This window comes from Capricornis sumatraensis, chromosome 13 (assembly GCF_032405125.1).
Source record: "Capricornis sumatraensis isolate serow.1 chromosome 13, serow.2, whole genome shotgun sequence".
Taxonomy (NCBI): domain Eukaryota; kingdom Metazoa; phylum Chordata; class Mammalia; order Artiodactyla; family Bovidae; genus Capricornis; species Capricornis sumatraensis.
In genome coordinates, this window is record NC_091081.1 from 29,003,728 (window position 1) to 29,017,587 (window position 13,860).

The 13,860-nt window shown below is 42.9% G+C and overlaps 1 protein-coding gene across 1 annotated transcript in view; it reads right to left on the minus strand.

Annotated features, from left to right (window-relative positions):
- Nucleotides 1-13,860, minus strand: part of ARMC2 (armadillo repeat containing 2) — a 125,353-nt gene that overhangs the window by 57,624 nt on the left and 53,869 nt on the right. The gene's annotated exons all lie outside the window — the stretch shown is intronic.

Genomic DNA, 13,860 nt, shown 5'->3' on the forward strand with positions numbered 1-13,860 from the left:
TTCACCACCATTATGTCAGTTACCTTGATAAAACAAGTAGGCAGCTGATTCTTCCAGTTGTGGCTATTATATATAACAGTTCAGCAGAAATTTGAACGTCTCTAAACTATATACGCTTACTCCTTAGAAGAAAAGTTATGACCAACCTAGACAGCATATTCAAAAGCAGAGACATTACTTTTCTGACTAAGGTCCATCTAGTCAAGGCTATGGTTTTTCCAGTAGTCATGTATGGATGTGAGAGTCGGACTGTGAAGAAGGCTGAGCACCAAAGAATTGATGCTTTTGAACTGTGGTGTTGGAGAAGACTCTTGAGAGTCCCTTGGACTGCAAGGAGATCCAACCAGTCCATTCTGAAGGAGATCAGCCCTGGGATTTCTTTAGAAGGAATGATGCTAAAGCTGAAACTCCAGTACTTTGGCCACCTCATGCAAAGAGTTGACTCATTGGGAAAGACTCTGATGCTGGGAGGGATTGGGGGCAGGAGGAGAAGGGCATGACAGAGGATGAGATGACTGGATGGCATCACTGACTCAACGGACGTGAGTCTGAGTGAACTCCGGGAATTGGTGATGGACAGGGAGGCCTGGCGTGCTGCAATTCATGGGGTCGCAAAGAGTCGGACACGACTGAGCGACTGAACTGAACTGAAGCTACATAGAATTTCAGAGCAGTAAAACAAGGAAAATGAGTGTGAAAAGAACGCTTTAAGAACTACAGAGTAATAACACTGATTTTCGGAATTAGCTGTTAAAGTTAGTGACATTTCTTTATTGCCACAGCTAACAATGTCTACAATGAAGAGCTGAGACTGAGCAAATATGACAGCAATTGAAAAGCAAAGGTTCTCCCCAGAAGCAGGTGGTGTAGGAATACTTATTTCCCACCCTTGATGTTCCTTCCTTGTGAGGAGACATCCCTTAGCATAATCTCCTGGTCACCTCACTTCCTGCTTGGCGAGCACAGGTGTTCTGCCCTGCTCCACCAAGGCAGGGGTAGCCTGTGACCAGGTGGGCAAATCTGATTCAGGGGCTCAGGGTTAGAAAGCACTCCCTCCTCAGCTATAGACTACAGCCTTCAACATTCCTCCCCATCTATCTTAGTCTCTCTTCATTTCCAAATTCAAAGGCCGTTAGATGTTTGGGATCCCTGACTCTCCCCAGATCTTTAGATGTGCCACCCGTGGAGAATCAAAGGGGAACACAAGTTGTTTAAATGTAGTCCCTTCCCAGGAAAGGGAAGAGTAGGCTCTGACTACCCGCTCTCTCAGGCCAGATGGCTGAGTGAGTGATCAGTTACACTACTGGGTATTCCTTTATAGGAAGGAAACCTCATAAGCAGAAGTAGCTCCCCTTCCCACAAACAAATATATCATCAAACAATTAGCAAGGGACTTCCCTAGTGGTCCCTAGTGGTTAAGAATTTGCCTGCCAAGGCAGGGGACACAGATTCGATCCCCAGTCCAGGAAGATTTCACATACCAAGGAGCACCTAAGCCTGAGCGCCTAGAGCCTTTGCTCCACAACAAGAGAAGCCACCAAAATAAGAAACCCACAAACCACAACTGGAGAGGACTCCCCGTTCACTGCAACTAGAGAAAGCCTGCACATAGTAACGAAGACCTCGTGCTCCTGCTCAGTGCCTCAGTCATGCCGGACTCTTTCGCGACCCCATGGACTGTAGCCCACCAGGCTCCTCTGTCCAAGGAAGTTCACAGGCAAGAAATACTGGACTGGGTTGCCATTTCCTACTCCAGGGGATCTTCCTGACCCAGGGGATCGAACCTGCATCTCCTGCATTGGTAGGCAGATTTTTTACCACTGAGCCACCTAGGAAGCCCAATGAAGACCTACAGCAGCCAAAAATATAAATAAATAATTTAAAAATTGGCAAGCCTAATAACCAAACCAAAGACTGCGACAAAAAAAAGTTTCACCCAATCACAAAAACAATATGCAAATAAGTAAAATAGCTAATTGCATTATACCCATATCAGTTTCCTACTTTTAATAATGCCCTATAGTGATGCCCTTCATCGCTCACTGCCTTGTCATGGTGAAGAGGCTTACATAACTTAGTGAAGCTATGTGCCATGCCATGCAGGGCCACCCGAGATGGACCAGTCACAGTGGAGAGTTCTGGCAAAACGTGACCCACTGGAGGAGGGAACGGCAAACCACTTGAGTATACTAGCTGTGAGAATCCCATGAACTGTATAAAAAGGCAAAGCGATATGACACCGAAAGATGAGCCCCCTCCACCCTCAAGGTCAGAATATGTCCAATATGCTACTGTGGAAGGGAGGAGGGCAACTGCTAATAGCTCCAGAAAAATGGAGCGGCTAGGCCAAAGTGGAAACGACACTCACTTGTGGATGTGTCTGAAAGTAAAATCTGATGCTGCAAAGAACCATATTGCATAGGAACCTGGAAGGTTAGGTCCATGAATCACGGTAAACTGGACATGGTCAAGCAGGAGATGGCAAGAGTAAACATGAACACCTGAGGAATCAGTGAACTAAAATGGACAGGAACGGGTGAATTTAATTCAGATGACCATTATGTCTACTATCGTGAGCAAGAATCCCTTAGAAGAAATGGAGTAGCCCTCATAATCAACGAGAGTCCAAAATGCAGTACTTGGATGCAACCTCAAAAACGACAGAATGATCCCTGTTCCTTTCCAAGGGAAACCATTCAGTATCACAGTAATCCAAGCCTATGCCCCAAACACTGCTGCCGAAGAAGCTGAAGTTAATCAGTTCTATGAAGACCTGGAAGACCTCCTAGAACAAACACCAAAAAAGATGTCCTATTTATCACAGGGGATTGGAATGCTAAAGTAGGAAGTCAAGAGATACATGGAGTAACAGGCAAGTTTGACCTTGTAGTACAAAATGAAGGAGGGCAAAGGCTAATAGAATTCTGCCAAGAGAACGCACTAGTCATAGCAAACACCCTCTTCCAACAACACAAGAGATGACTCTACACGTGGACATCACCAGATGGTCAACACCGAAATCAGATTGATTATATTCTTTGCAGCCAAAGATGGAGACGCTCTATACAGTCAGCAAAAACAAGACCGGGAGCTAATTGTGGCTCACATCCTCAGCTCCTCATAGCAAAATTCAGGCTTAAACTAAAGAAAACTGGGGAAACCACTAGGCCAGTCAGGTATGACTTAAATCAAATCCCCTATGAATATACAGTGGAGGTGACAAGTAGATTTGCGGGATTAGATCTAGTAAACAGAGTGGCTGGGGAATTATGGACAAGGTCCATAATGCTGCACAGTAGGCAGCAAACAATACCATCCCAAAGAAAAAGAAATGCAAGAAGTCAAGGGGGCTTTACAAACAGAGAATCGAAAAGCAAGGGGGAAAGGGAAAGGTACACCCAACTGAATGCAGAATTCCAGAGAATAGCAAGGAGAGACAAGAAGGCCTTCTGCAATGAACAATGCAAAGAAATAAAGGAAAACAGCAAAAAGGGTAAGACTAGACATCTCTTCCAAGAAAACTGGAAATATCAAAGAAACATTTAGTCCAAGATGGGCACAATAAAGGATAGAAACGGCAAAGACCTAATAGAAGCAGAAAAGATCAAGAAGCAGAAGAGATGGAAAGAATACACAAAAGAACTGTACAAAAAAGACCTTAGTGACCCAGATAACTACGACGAAGTGAGAAGTCACGTGGGCCTTAGGAAGCACTGTTGCCAATAAAGCTAGTGGAGGTATGGAATTCCAGTTGAGCTATTTCAAATCCTAAAAGATGGTGCTATTAAAGTGCTATACTCAATATGTCTGCAAATTTGGAAAACCCAGCAGTGGCCACAGGACTGGAAAAGGTTAGTTTTCATTCAAATTCCCAGGAAGGGCAATACTAAAGAATGTTCAAACCACTGGACAGTTGCACTCATCTCCACTGCTAGTACGGTCATGCTCAAAATCCTGCATGTTAGGCTTCAGCATTACATGAACAAAGAATTTCCAGTTGTCCAAGCTGGGTTTAGAAAAGGTAGAGGAACCAGAGATCAAATTGCCAACATTCGCTGGATCACAGAGAAAGCTCTAATTTCTGATAATAAAAGTATTTTCTGAGCCACCCAGGATCAATCTCTGTTTAATTCACTTTCCTTTTCCCCATACTTCAGAGCCAAAGCGGAAGAAAGGGACTGAAAAAGGGTGGGAGGACTGACCTTTCTGAGAAACTTCCACTTAGGAAAAGGAAGGATGGGAAACTGGAGGTGTACAGAGCAAGAAGGGGGCAATATTAGAACTTAGGGGTCAGAGAAACCAGGTGTAAGAGGAGGGAAAGAAATTATGTTACCTGGGGTGGACCAGGGGCATGCGGGACAGTTCCAATCTCAAAAAACGTGAAATTAGAAGCAGGGAAAGAACGTATTTCTCTAAGGATTAAACTCAAAATTAAAGAATAAAAGGCTATAAAGAAGAAAAGATTGGAAATACAAAGGAATCCATAAAAATAGGAACATTAGTTTAAGTCAATCTGGGTTTAATAGTTACACTGTTATTTAGTCACTAAGTCATGTCTGACTCTTCTGCTGACCCCATGCTCACCAGATTCCTCTGTCCATGAGATTCTCCACGCAAGAATACTAGAGTGGGTTACCATTTCCTTCTCCAGGGGATCATTCCAACCCAGGGATTGAACCCTAGTCTCCTACATTGACAGGCGGGTTCTTTATCACTGAGCCACTTGGGAAGCCCAATAGTTATTTATGTTATATACTTACAAAGTACTTAGCTATAAATGTGAGTACCTTGAGATTGTCTTCAATTACTGTGTCCTCAAGACACAAGAGGACAAATGAGTCACTGGGGGATTGGGGCCTGTCTGTGATTATGACACATACAAGAGACCCTTCCCTGGTGCCCAGAAAGGAAACGATGGAAACCACAACAAACTTTCTGATGGAGGGGACTCAGGAATTATCCTCAGTTCTTTCCTAATTGTTGGCCCTTACAAGTCCGGCCAGACATTAATGACTGGTGACTCAGACGTTAAAGAATCTGCCTGCAATGCGGGACACCCAGATTCGATCCCTGGGTCATAAAGATACCCTGGAGAAGGAAGTGGCAACCCACTCCAGTAGTCTGGTCTGAAGAATCCAATGGACAGAGGAGCCTGGCGGGCTACAGTCCATGGGGTCACAAAGAGTCTGACATGACTGAGCGACGAACACACACCAGTCAGAAATGAACCCTAACATCTTCTGATAACCCTCTGAGATTAACATCAAACCCCTATTTCATCTGTGCCACCTCCTTAGGTGATGTAATTTGCTGCTGGAATCTAGGTGGGGCTAACCTTTCAGCCGGTCTGTATTTCTCTTTTTCCAAGTTTTAAGGAGCTCTCTCAAAAGTCTAGCATTCTGGAATTTAGGGATCACGCACAGATTAACTTTCTTTATGCTTATGATTTTTCAGACAAACTCTTGTCTCTTGTTTTGCCAGTCTGGGAGTGTTAATACTTTCACTTGGTGGAAAGTGGTGCTGGCCCCTTTGAATATCAACAATCATTCTCTCAACCTTCTCAAAATGCTACTAACATCAAGCACCTGACAGTTTGAACTGGACACATGGGTTCAGTTCAGAGTTTTGTAGAAGAATAGGGCATCAGAATACTACTATCTGGACACGGGGATCACCAAAAAGCAGGCCCCTACTGGTATTTTCTTCACTACCCAGAATATACCTGACACACAGCAGTCACTGCACAAACACTTGTGAGGTCAATGTCTCAATGTCAGGTGTGCAGTGATAAACATATACATATGTGTATACATATATGTAAGAAATAACACAAAGAAAACTTAAAAAAAAATCTCAACACTTCAGTAATTTCCTCTAAGCATCATTAGCCCCTATGCTGTGGAGGAGCTTTTTTATCCCTTTCACATCCACTTCTGGCTCTCGCTCCTTTAGCTCCTTTATAATCAGTCTAAAATCTAATCACTACAGCAGCGTCTCTTATTTGGGGCTGCTGTGTGTGAGATCTGAATCCGCCCATCTGACCGTACCCCAGATACACTCCCCTCCCATCACATTTCAGTTTTTTGGTCTTTATCCATTTACTGTCTCGTTTCTTTCTGCTGCTCTGATCTCATCTCCTTCCCACGCACAGACCTCCTGCTCTGTGTTACTCCAGGTCCACACTCGGCAGCCTGATATTCGAGGCCCGTGACCACAGCCTTGGAATCTCACCTCCCAGGCCTCCCTCACACCACTCTGCTCTGGACAGACCACCTCTTCAGGAGCCCCAAACACACCTTGTCCCTTTCCCTTGGTACCAGTTTCCTACATCCTACACGGCCCTCAGAGTCCAGCTTTGGTGCTTTCTACTCATTCAGTGGCCTCCAACAGGGCTGGGCAAGGGCAAGGCCCCCAGCACTGTGCTGGGTGGAACACATGAAGCTTTACAGCAAGAGCCAAAGCTACTGAGGTTTTCGGGCTGAAAATCATAAAGGAGAGGACATCCTGCCTTTACCTTTTAGCCTTGTGTGTTCTCTCTGGTTTACAGATATTACTCCATTAGTACAGACATAGGTTATTTATTTACTTTTTCAGTTGAACAAAGTTGCTTTCAAAAAATATCTCATGAGCTACAGCTACCAGTTCCAAAAGCTGGTGTAATCAAACAATGCTACCTGTGGCCAGATCTGTTTGGTTGAATATGCACAGGAGTGAGCTAATAAAAGGCCAGGCAGTGTGACACACTAGTGTGAAAATCACTAGAGATTTTCATCTTTTCTTATAGTGAAGTCAAGTTGCTTACATTTTCTCATCCAGATGATACAAAACAGCTTTTCTTTGTCTTAATTAAACACAAGGGAATGCCCAGTCCAGAAAATTCTGCAAATGAAATGGCCTAAAACGATATCTCCCTTCCCCAACATTTGTAAACACACACACACGTAACGGCAGTGTGCAGGGACACGCATGCTCCACGGGAGGAGCACGTTCTCAGGTGGTGGCAATAACGGGCCCCACTTCCTCCTGCTGGACAGGGATGTGAGTGCTGGCTAGGCTCCAGGGAGAGGCCTCGGGCTGTGTAGTCCCCACACCCCCACGCCAGATGCCAGGCAGCTGGAGTGGAAGACTGTGGAGACAGTGCCTGGTGAGGGCTGGGTGGCAGTGTGGACAGAGTCACTTCTCCCTAGAGGGCTGCATTCCCACCTGGAGGGATGCACAGACAGCTGGAAAAGAAAGGGGCATCTGTCCTAGTGAGTCAGTTTGCACTTGAGGAGGCCGAAGCGAGCGAAGAGGGAGAGGAGAGGAACGTGGGGAGACGTGCACTGCCCTGACTGGCCTGCCAGGGGTCCTAGCTCTGGAGCTGAAGTATTCTGGGTCACAGGTATGTGTGTGTGCTTAGTCACTTCAGTTGTGTTCGACTCTGCAATCCTACGGACCACTGTCCCCCAGGCTCCTCTGTCCATGGGATTCTCCAGGCAAGAATACTGGAGTAGGTTGCCATTTCCTCCTCCAGGGGATCCTCCCCACCCAGGGATCGAACCACATCTCTTATGTCTCCTGCCTTGGCAGGCAGGTTTTTTGTTTTGTTTTGTTTTGTTTTTACCACTAGCACCACCTGGGAAGCCAATTCTCCTTTATACCAACTGATTTTATTTGTGTATTTTTATTATACATTACAGAAGGGAATGGCAAGCCACTTCAGTATTCTTGCCTTGAGAACCGCGTGAACAGTATGAAAAGGCAAAATGATAGGATACCAAAAGTGGAACTCCCCAGGTCAGTAGGTGCCCAATATGCTACTGGAGATCAGTGGAGGAATAACTCCAGAAAGAATGAAGGGATGGAGCCAAAGCAAAAACAATTGTGGATGTGACTGGTGATAGAAGCAAGATCCGATGCTGTAAAGAGCAATATTGCATAGGAACCTGGAACATCAGGTCCATTAATCAAGGCAAATTGGAAGTGGTCAAACAAGAGATGGCAAGGGTGAACATCAACATTCTAGGAATCAGTGAACTAAAATGGACTGGAATGGGTGAATTTAACTCAGATGACCATTATATCTACTACTGTAGGCAGGAATCCCTCAGAAGAAATGGAGTCGCCATTATGGTCAACAAAAGAGTCTGAAATGCAGTACCTGGATGCAATCTCAAAAATGACAGAATGATCTCTGTTCGTCTCCAAGGCAAACCATTCAATATCACAGTTATCCAAGTCTATGCCCCAACCAGTAACGCTGAAGAAGCTGAAGTTGAACGGTTTTATGAAGACCTACAAGACCTTTTAGAACTAACACCCAAAAAAGATGTCCTTTTCATTACAGGGGACTGGAATGCAAAAGTAGGAAGTCAAGAAACACCTGGAGTAACAGGCAATTTTGGCCTTGGAATGTGGAATGAAGCAGGGCAAAGACTAATAGAGTTTTGCCAAGAAAGTGCTCTGGTCATAGCAAACACCCTCTTCCAACAACACAAGAGAAGACTCTACACAGGGACGTCACCGGATGGTCAACACCGAAATCAGATTGATTATATTCTTTGCAGCCAAAGATGGAGAAGCTCTATACAGTCAACAAAAACAAGACCAGGAGCTGACTGTGGCTAAGATCATGAACTCCCTATTACTAAATTCAGACTCAAATTGAAGAAAGTAGGGAAAACCGCTAGACCATTCAGGTATGACCTAAATCAAATCCCTTATGATTATACAGTGGAAGTGAGAAATAGATTAAAGGGCCTAGATCTGATAGATAGAGTGCCTGATGAACTATGGAATGAGGTTCGTGACATTGTACAGGGGACAGGGATCAAGACCATCCCCATGGAAAAGAAATGCAAAAAAGCAAAATGGCTGTCTGGGGAGGCCTTACAAATAGCTATGAAAAGAAGAGAGGCAAAAAGCAAAGGAGAAAAGGAAAGATATAAGCATCTGAATGCAGAGTTCCAAAGAATACCAAGAAGAGATAAGAAAGCCTTCTTCAATGATCAATGCAAAGAAATAGAGGAAAAAACAGAATGGGAACGACTAGAGATCTCTTCAACAAAATTAGAGATCCCAAGGGAACATTTCATGCAAAGATGGGCTCGATAAAGGACAGAAATGGTATGGACCTAACAGAAGCAGAAGATATTAAGAAGAGATGGCAAGAATACACGGAAGAACTGTACAAAAAAGATCTTCATGACCCAGATAATCATGATGATATGATCACTAATCTAGAGCCAGACATCTTGGAATGTGAAGTCAAGTGGGCTTTAGAAAGAAGCACTACAAACAAAGCTAGTGGAGGTGATGGAATTCCAGTTGAGCTGTTTCAAATCCTGAAAGATGATGCTGTGAAAGTGCTGCACTCAATATACCAGCAAATTTGGAAAACTAAGCAGTGCCCACAGGACTGGAAAAGGTCAGTTTCATTCCAATCCCAAAAAAAGGCAATGCAAAAGAATGCTAAAACTACTGCACAATTGCACTCATCTCACACGCTAGTAAAGTAATGCTCAAAATTCTCCAAGCTAGGCTTTAGCAATACATGAACCATGAACTCCCTGATGTTCAAGCTGGTTTTAGAAAAGGCAAAGGAACCAGAGATCAAATTGCCAACATCCGCTGGATCATGGAAAAAGCAAGAGAGTTCCAGAAAAACATCTATTTCTGCTTTATTGACTATGTCAAAGCCTTTGACTGTGTGGATCACAATAAACTGTGGAAAATTCTTCAAGAGATGGGAATACCAGACCACCTAACCTGCCTCTTGAGAAACATATATGCAGGTCAGGAAGCAACAGTTAGAACTGGACATAGAACAACAGACTGGTTCCAAATAGGAAAAGGAGTACGTCAGGCTGTATATTGTCACCCTGCTTATTTAACTTCTATGCAGAGTACATCATGAGAAACGCTGGACTAGAAGAAACACAAGCTGGAATCAAGATTGCCGGGAGAAATATCAATAACCTCAGATATGCAGATGACACCACCCTTATGGCAGAAAGTGAAGAGGAACTAAAAAGCCTCTTGATGAAAGTGAAAGAGGAGAGCGAAAAAGTTGGCTTAAAGCTCAACATTTAGAAAACGAAGATCATGGCATCCGTCCCATCACTTCATGGGAAGTAGATGGGGAAACAGTGGAAATAGTGTCAGACTTTATTTTTCTGGGCTCCAAAATCACTGCAGATGGTGACTGCAGCCATGAAATTAAAAGACGCTTACTCCTTGGAAGGAAAGTTATGACCAACCTAGATAGTATATTCAAAAGCAGAGACATTTGCCGACTAAGGTCCATCTAGTCAAGGCTATGGTTTTTCCTGTGGTCATGTATGGATGTGAGAGTTGGACTGTGAAGAAAGCTGAGCACTGAAGAATTGATGGTTTTGAACTGTGGTGTTGGAGAAGACTCTTGAGAGTCCCTTGGACTGCAAGGAGATCCAACCAGTCCATTCTGAAGGAGATCAGCCCTGGGATTTCTTTGGAGGGAATGACGCTAAAGCTGAAGCTCCAGTACTTTGGCCACCTCATGCAAAGAGTTGACTCATTGGAAAAGACTCTGATGCTGGGAGGGATTGGGGGCAGGAGGAGAAGGGGATGACCAAGGATGAGATGGCTGGATGGCATCATGGACTCGACGGACGTGAGTCTGAGTGAACTCTGGGAGATGGTGATGGACAGGGAGGCCTGGCGTGCTGCAATTCATGGGGTTGCAAAGAATCGGACTCGACTGAGCAACTGAACTGAACTGAACTGAACTGACAGTAATCCAAGTCTATGGTCCCGACCACTGAGGCTGAAGTTGACTGGTTCTATGAAGACCTACAACACTTTCTAGAATACCAAAAACAAGATGTCCTTTTCATCATAGGGGATTGGAATGCAAAAGTAGAAAGTCAAGAGATAACTGGAGTAACTGGCAAATTTGGCCTTGGAGTACAAAATGAAGCAGGGCAAAGGCTAACAGAGTTTTAACAAGAAAACACACTGTTCATAGCAAATAGCCTCTTCCACCAACACAAGAGATGACTCTACACATGAACATCACCAGATGGTCAATACTGAAATCAGAATGATTATATTTCTTGCAGCCAAAGATGGAGAAGCTCTATACAGTCAGTAAAATCAAGATCTGAAGCTGACTATGGCTCAGATCATGAACTCCTTATTGCAAAATTCAGGCTTAAATTGAAGAAAGCAGGGGAAACCACTAGACCATTCAGGTATGACCTAAATCAAATCCCTTATTCAATGGAGGTGAATAGATTCAAGGGATTAGATCTGGTAGACAGAGTGCCTGAAGAACTATGAATGGAGGTTCATAACATTGTACAGAAGCCAGTGACGAAGACCATCCCCAAGAGAAAGAAGTGCAAGAAGGCAAAGTGGTTGTCTGAGGAGGCCTTACAAATAGCTTTGGAAAGAAGAGAAGTGAAAGATAAGGAAGAAAGAAAAAGATATACCCAACTGAATGTAGAATTCTAAAGAACAGCAAGGAGAGAAAAGAAGGCCTTCTTAAATGAACAATGCAAAGAAATAGAGGAAAACAACAGAATGGGAAAGACTAGAGATCTCTTCAAGAAAATTGGAGATATCAAGGGAACATTTCATGCAAAGATGGGCATGATAAAGGACAGAAACGGTAAGGACCTAACAGAAGCAGAAGAGATTAAGAAGAGGTGGCAAGAATATAGAGAAGAACTACACAAGAAAGGTATTGATGACTTGGATAACCACAATGGTGTGGTCACTCACCTAAAGCCAGACATCCTGAAGTGTGAAGTCAAGTGGGCCTTAAGAAGCATTACTATGAATAAAACTAGTGGAGGTGATAGAATTCTAGTTCAGTGATTTCAAATCCTAAAAAATGATGTTCTTCAAGTGCTGCACTCAATATGCCAACAAATTCTGAAAATTCAGCAGTGGCCACAGGACTGGAAAAGGTCAGTTTTCATTCCAGTCCCAAAGAAGGGCAAGGCCAAAGAATATTCAAACTATTGTACGACTGCACACTTTCCACATGCTAGCAAGGTCGTGCTCAAAATGCTTCAAGTTAGGCTTCAGCAGTGTATGAACCAAGAACTTCTAGATGTACCAGCTGGGTTTAGAAAAGGCAGAGGAACCAGAAACCAAATTGCCAACATTAACTGGATCATGGAGAAAGCAACGGAGTTTCAGAAAAATAACTACTTTTGTTTCATTGACTATACTAAAGCCACTAACTGTGTGGATCACAACAAACTGTAGCAAATTCTTAAAGAAACAGGACTACCAAGCCACCTTACCTGTCTCCTGAGAAGCCTGTATACAGGTCAAGAAGCAATGTTTAGAACTAGACACAGAACAACAGACTGGTTCAAAGTTGGGAAAGGAGTACAACATGGCCGTATATTGTCATCCTGCTTATTTAACTTCTATGCAGAATACATCCTGTAGAATGCTGGGCTAGATGACTCACACGCTGGAATCAAGGTTTCTGGGAGAAATATCAATAACCTCAGATATACAGATGATACCACTCTAATGGCAGAAAATGAAGAGGAACTAAAGAGCAGTGAGCAAACTCTGGGACATAGATAGCATCATCAGACTCCATGGACATGAACGTGAGAAGACTCTGGGAGATACAGGAAGCCTGTGTGCTGCAGTCCATGGGGTCACAAAGAGTCAGATACAATTTAGTGACTGAGCAACAATGATTATATATAAATACATTTCTACACTTATTTCTGAATTTATAAATTATATATAAATGTATGTACATATATACAGCTGCCCTCGTATATTTCACATTTGCAGAGTCAGTCAACCATAGATGGTACACTGTATCCACGCATACAAGGACCAAGTATGCAACCTGACCACCTGTAGATTTTGGTATCTGGAGCAGGTCCTGGATTCAGTCCTCTGCAGCTACTGAGGGACAACTATATACTTATGAAAGAGCTTCCTAAAACAAAACAAGAATTCTAGAAGCTTTTATGGAAAAATTAAAAGCAGAGTACCTCAAGAGAAGAATGCTTGAGAATTTGAGGTATATTTTCACCACAGGATATTATGCTGCCAATAAAAAGAAAATAAGTCTACAGAGTTTTTACTATGTATTGTTAAATGAAAAAAGAGACATGAATAGCATATTCCATTTTTGAAAACCTATGGGTGTATTAAAAGGCGCTGAGCAGCTGTGTCGTGTGGACCGGGAGGAGAAACGAGGAGGAAAGAGGGTGATGCAAATTAAGCAAAAGCAACTGTTAGAATGAAGTTCATGATCAAAAGCAAAAACTATACATATGTAAGTATATATAATACATATGCATGTAAAATGCATGGAAGAATGGTTATTAAAAGTTGGAGGTACATTAGTTTGGGGTGAAAATAATTCAGGTGATTTTTACACTCTTACTTTTTGCATTTTAACAAGAAACATAGTTATATAACCAAAATAACTATTTTCATTGAGGGAAAGTTTGAATAACGCAATAACACTGTCAGTATGAAAATGTTTCTTATTTAAGTCTTCCTAGCCAAAAGATGGCACATCCAGTAGAATATTTAATCATTCATAACATAAGGAGGTTTTCACAGTCTTTCAAAATGGAGACAGACCACAAAGTCCAAAATTAATAACATCTTAAAGGCAGGAGATAAAACTAACTTTTAACATGCCTTCCTCAAGGCTTCAGGCACTCAGTCCTTGATCAATCCCTATTAATTGACAAGGACATTTCAAGCCTCATAAATTATTACATCAAAGATACTATTAACTGATATTCAAATGTTATTAAAGAGTACAGTCTCATCTAAAGAATGGAGATCTGAAGCAGCTCCAATGAAAGTAATTCAACTATGAGATTTAATCTGCTACAGAAGTAA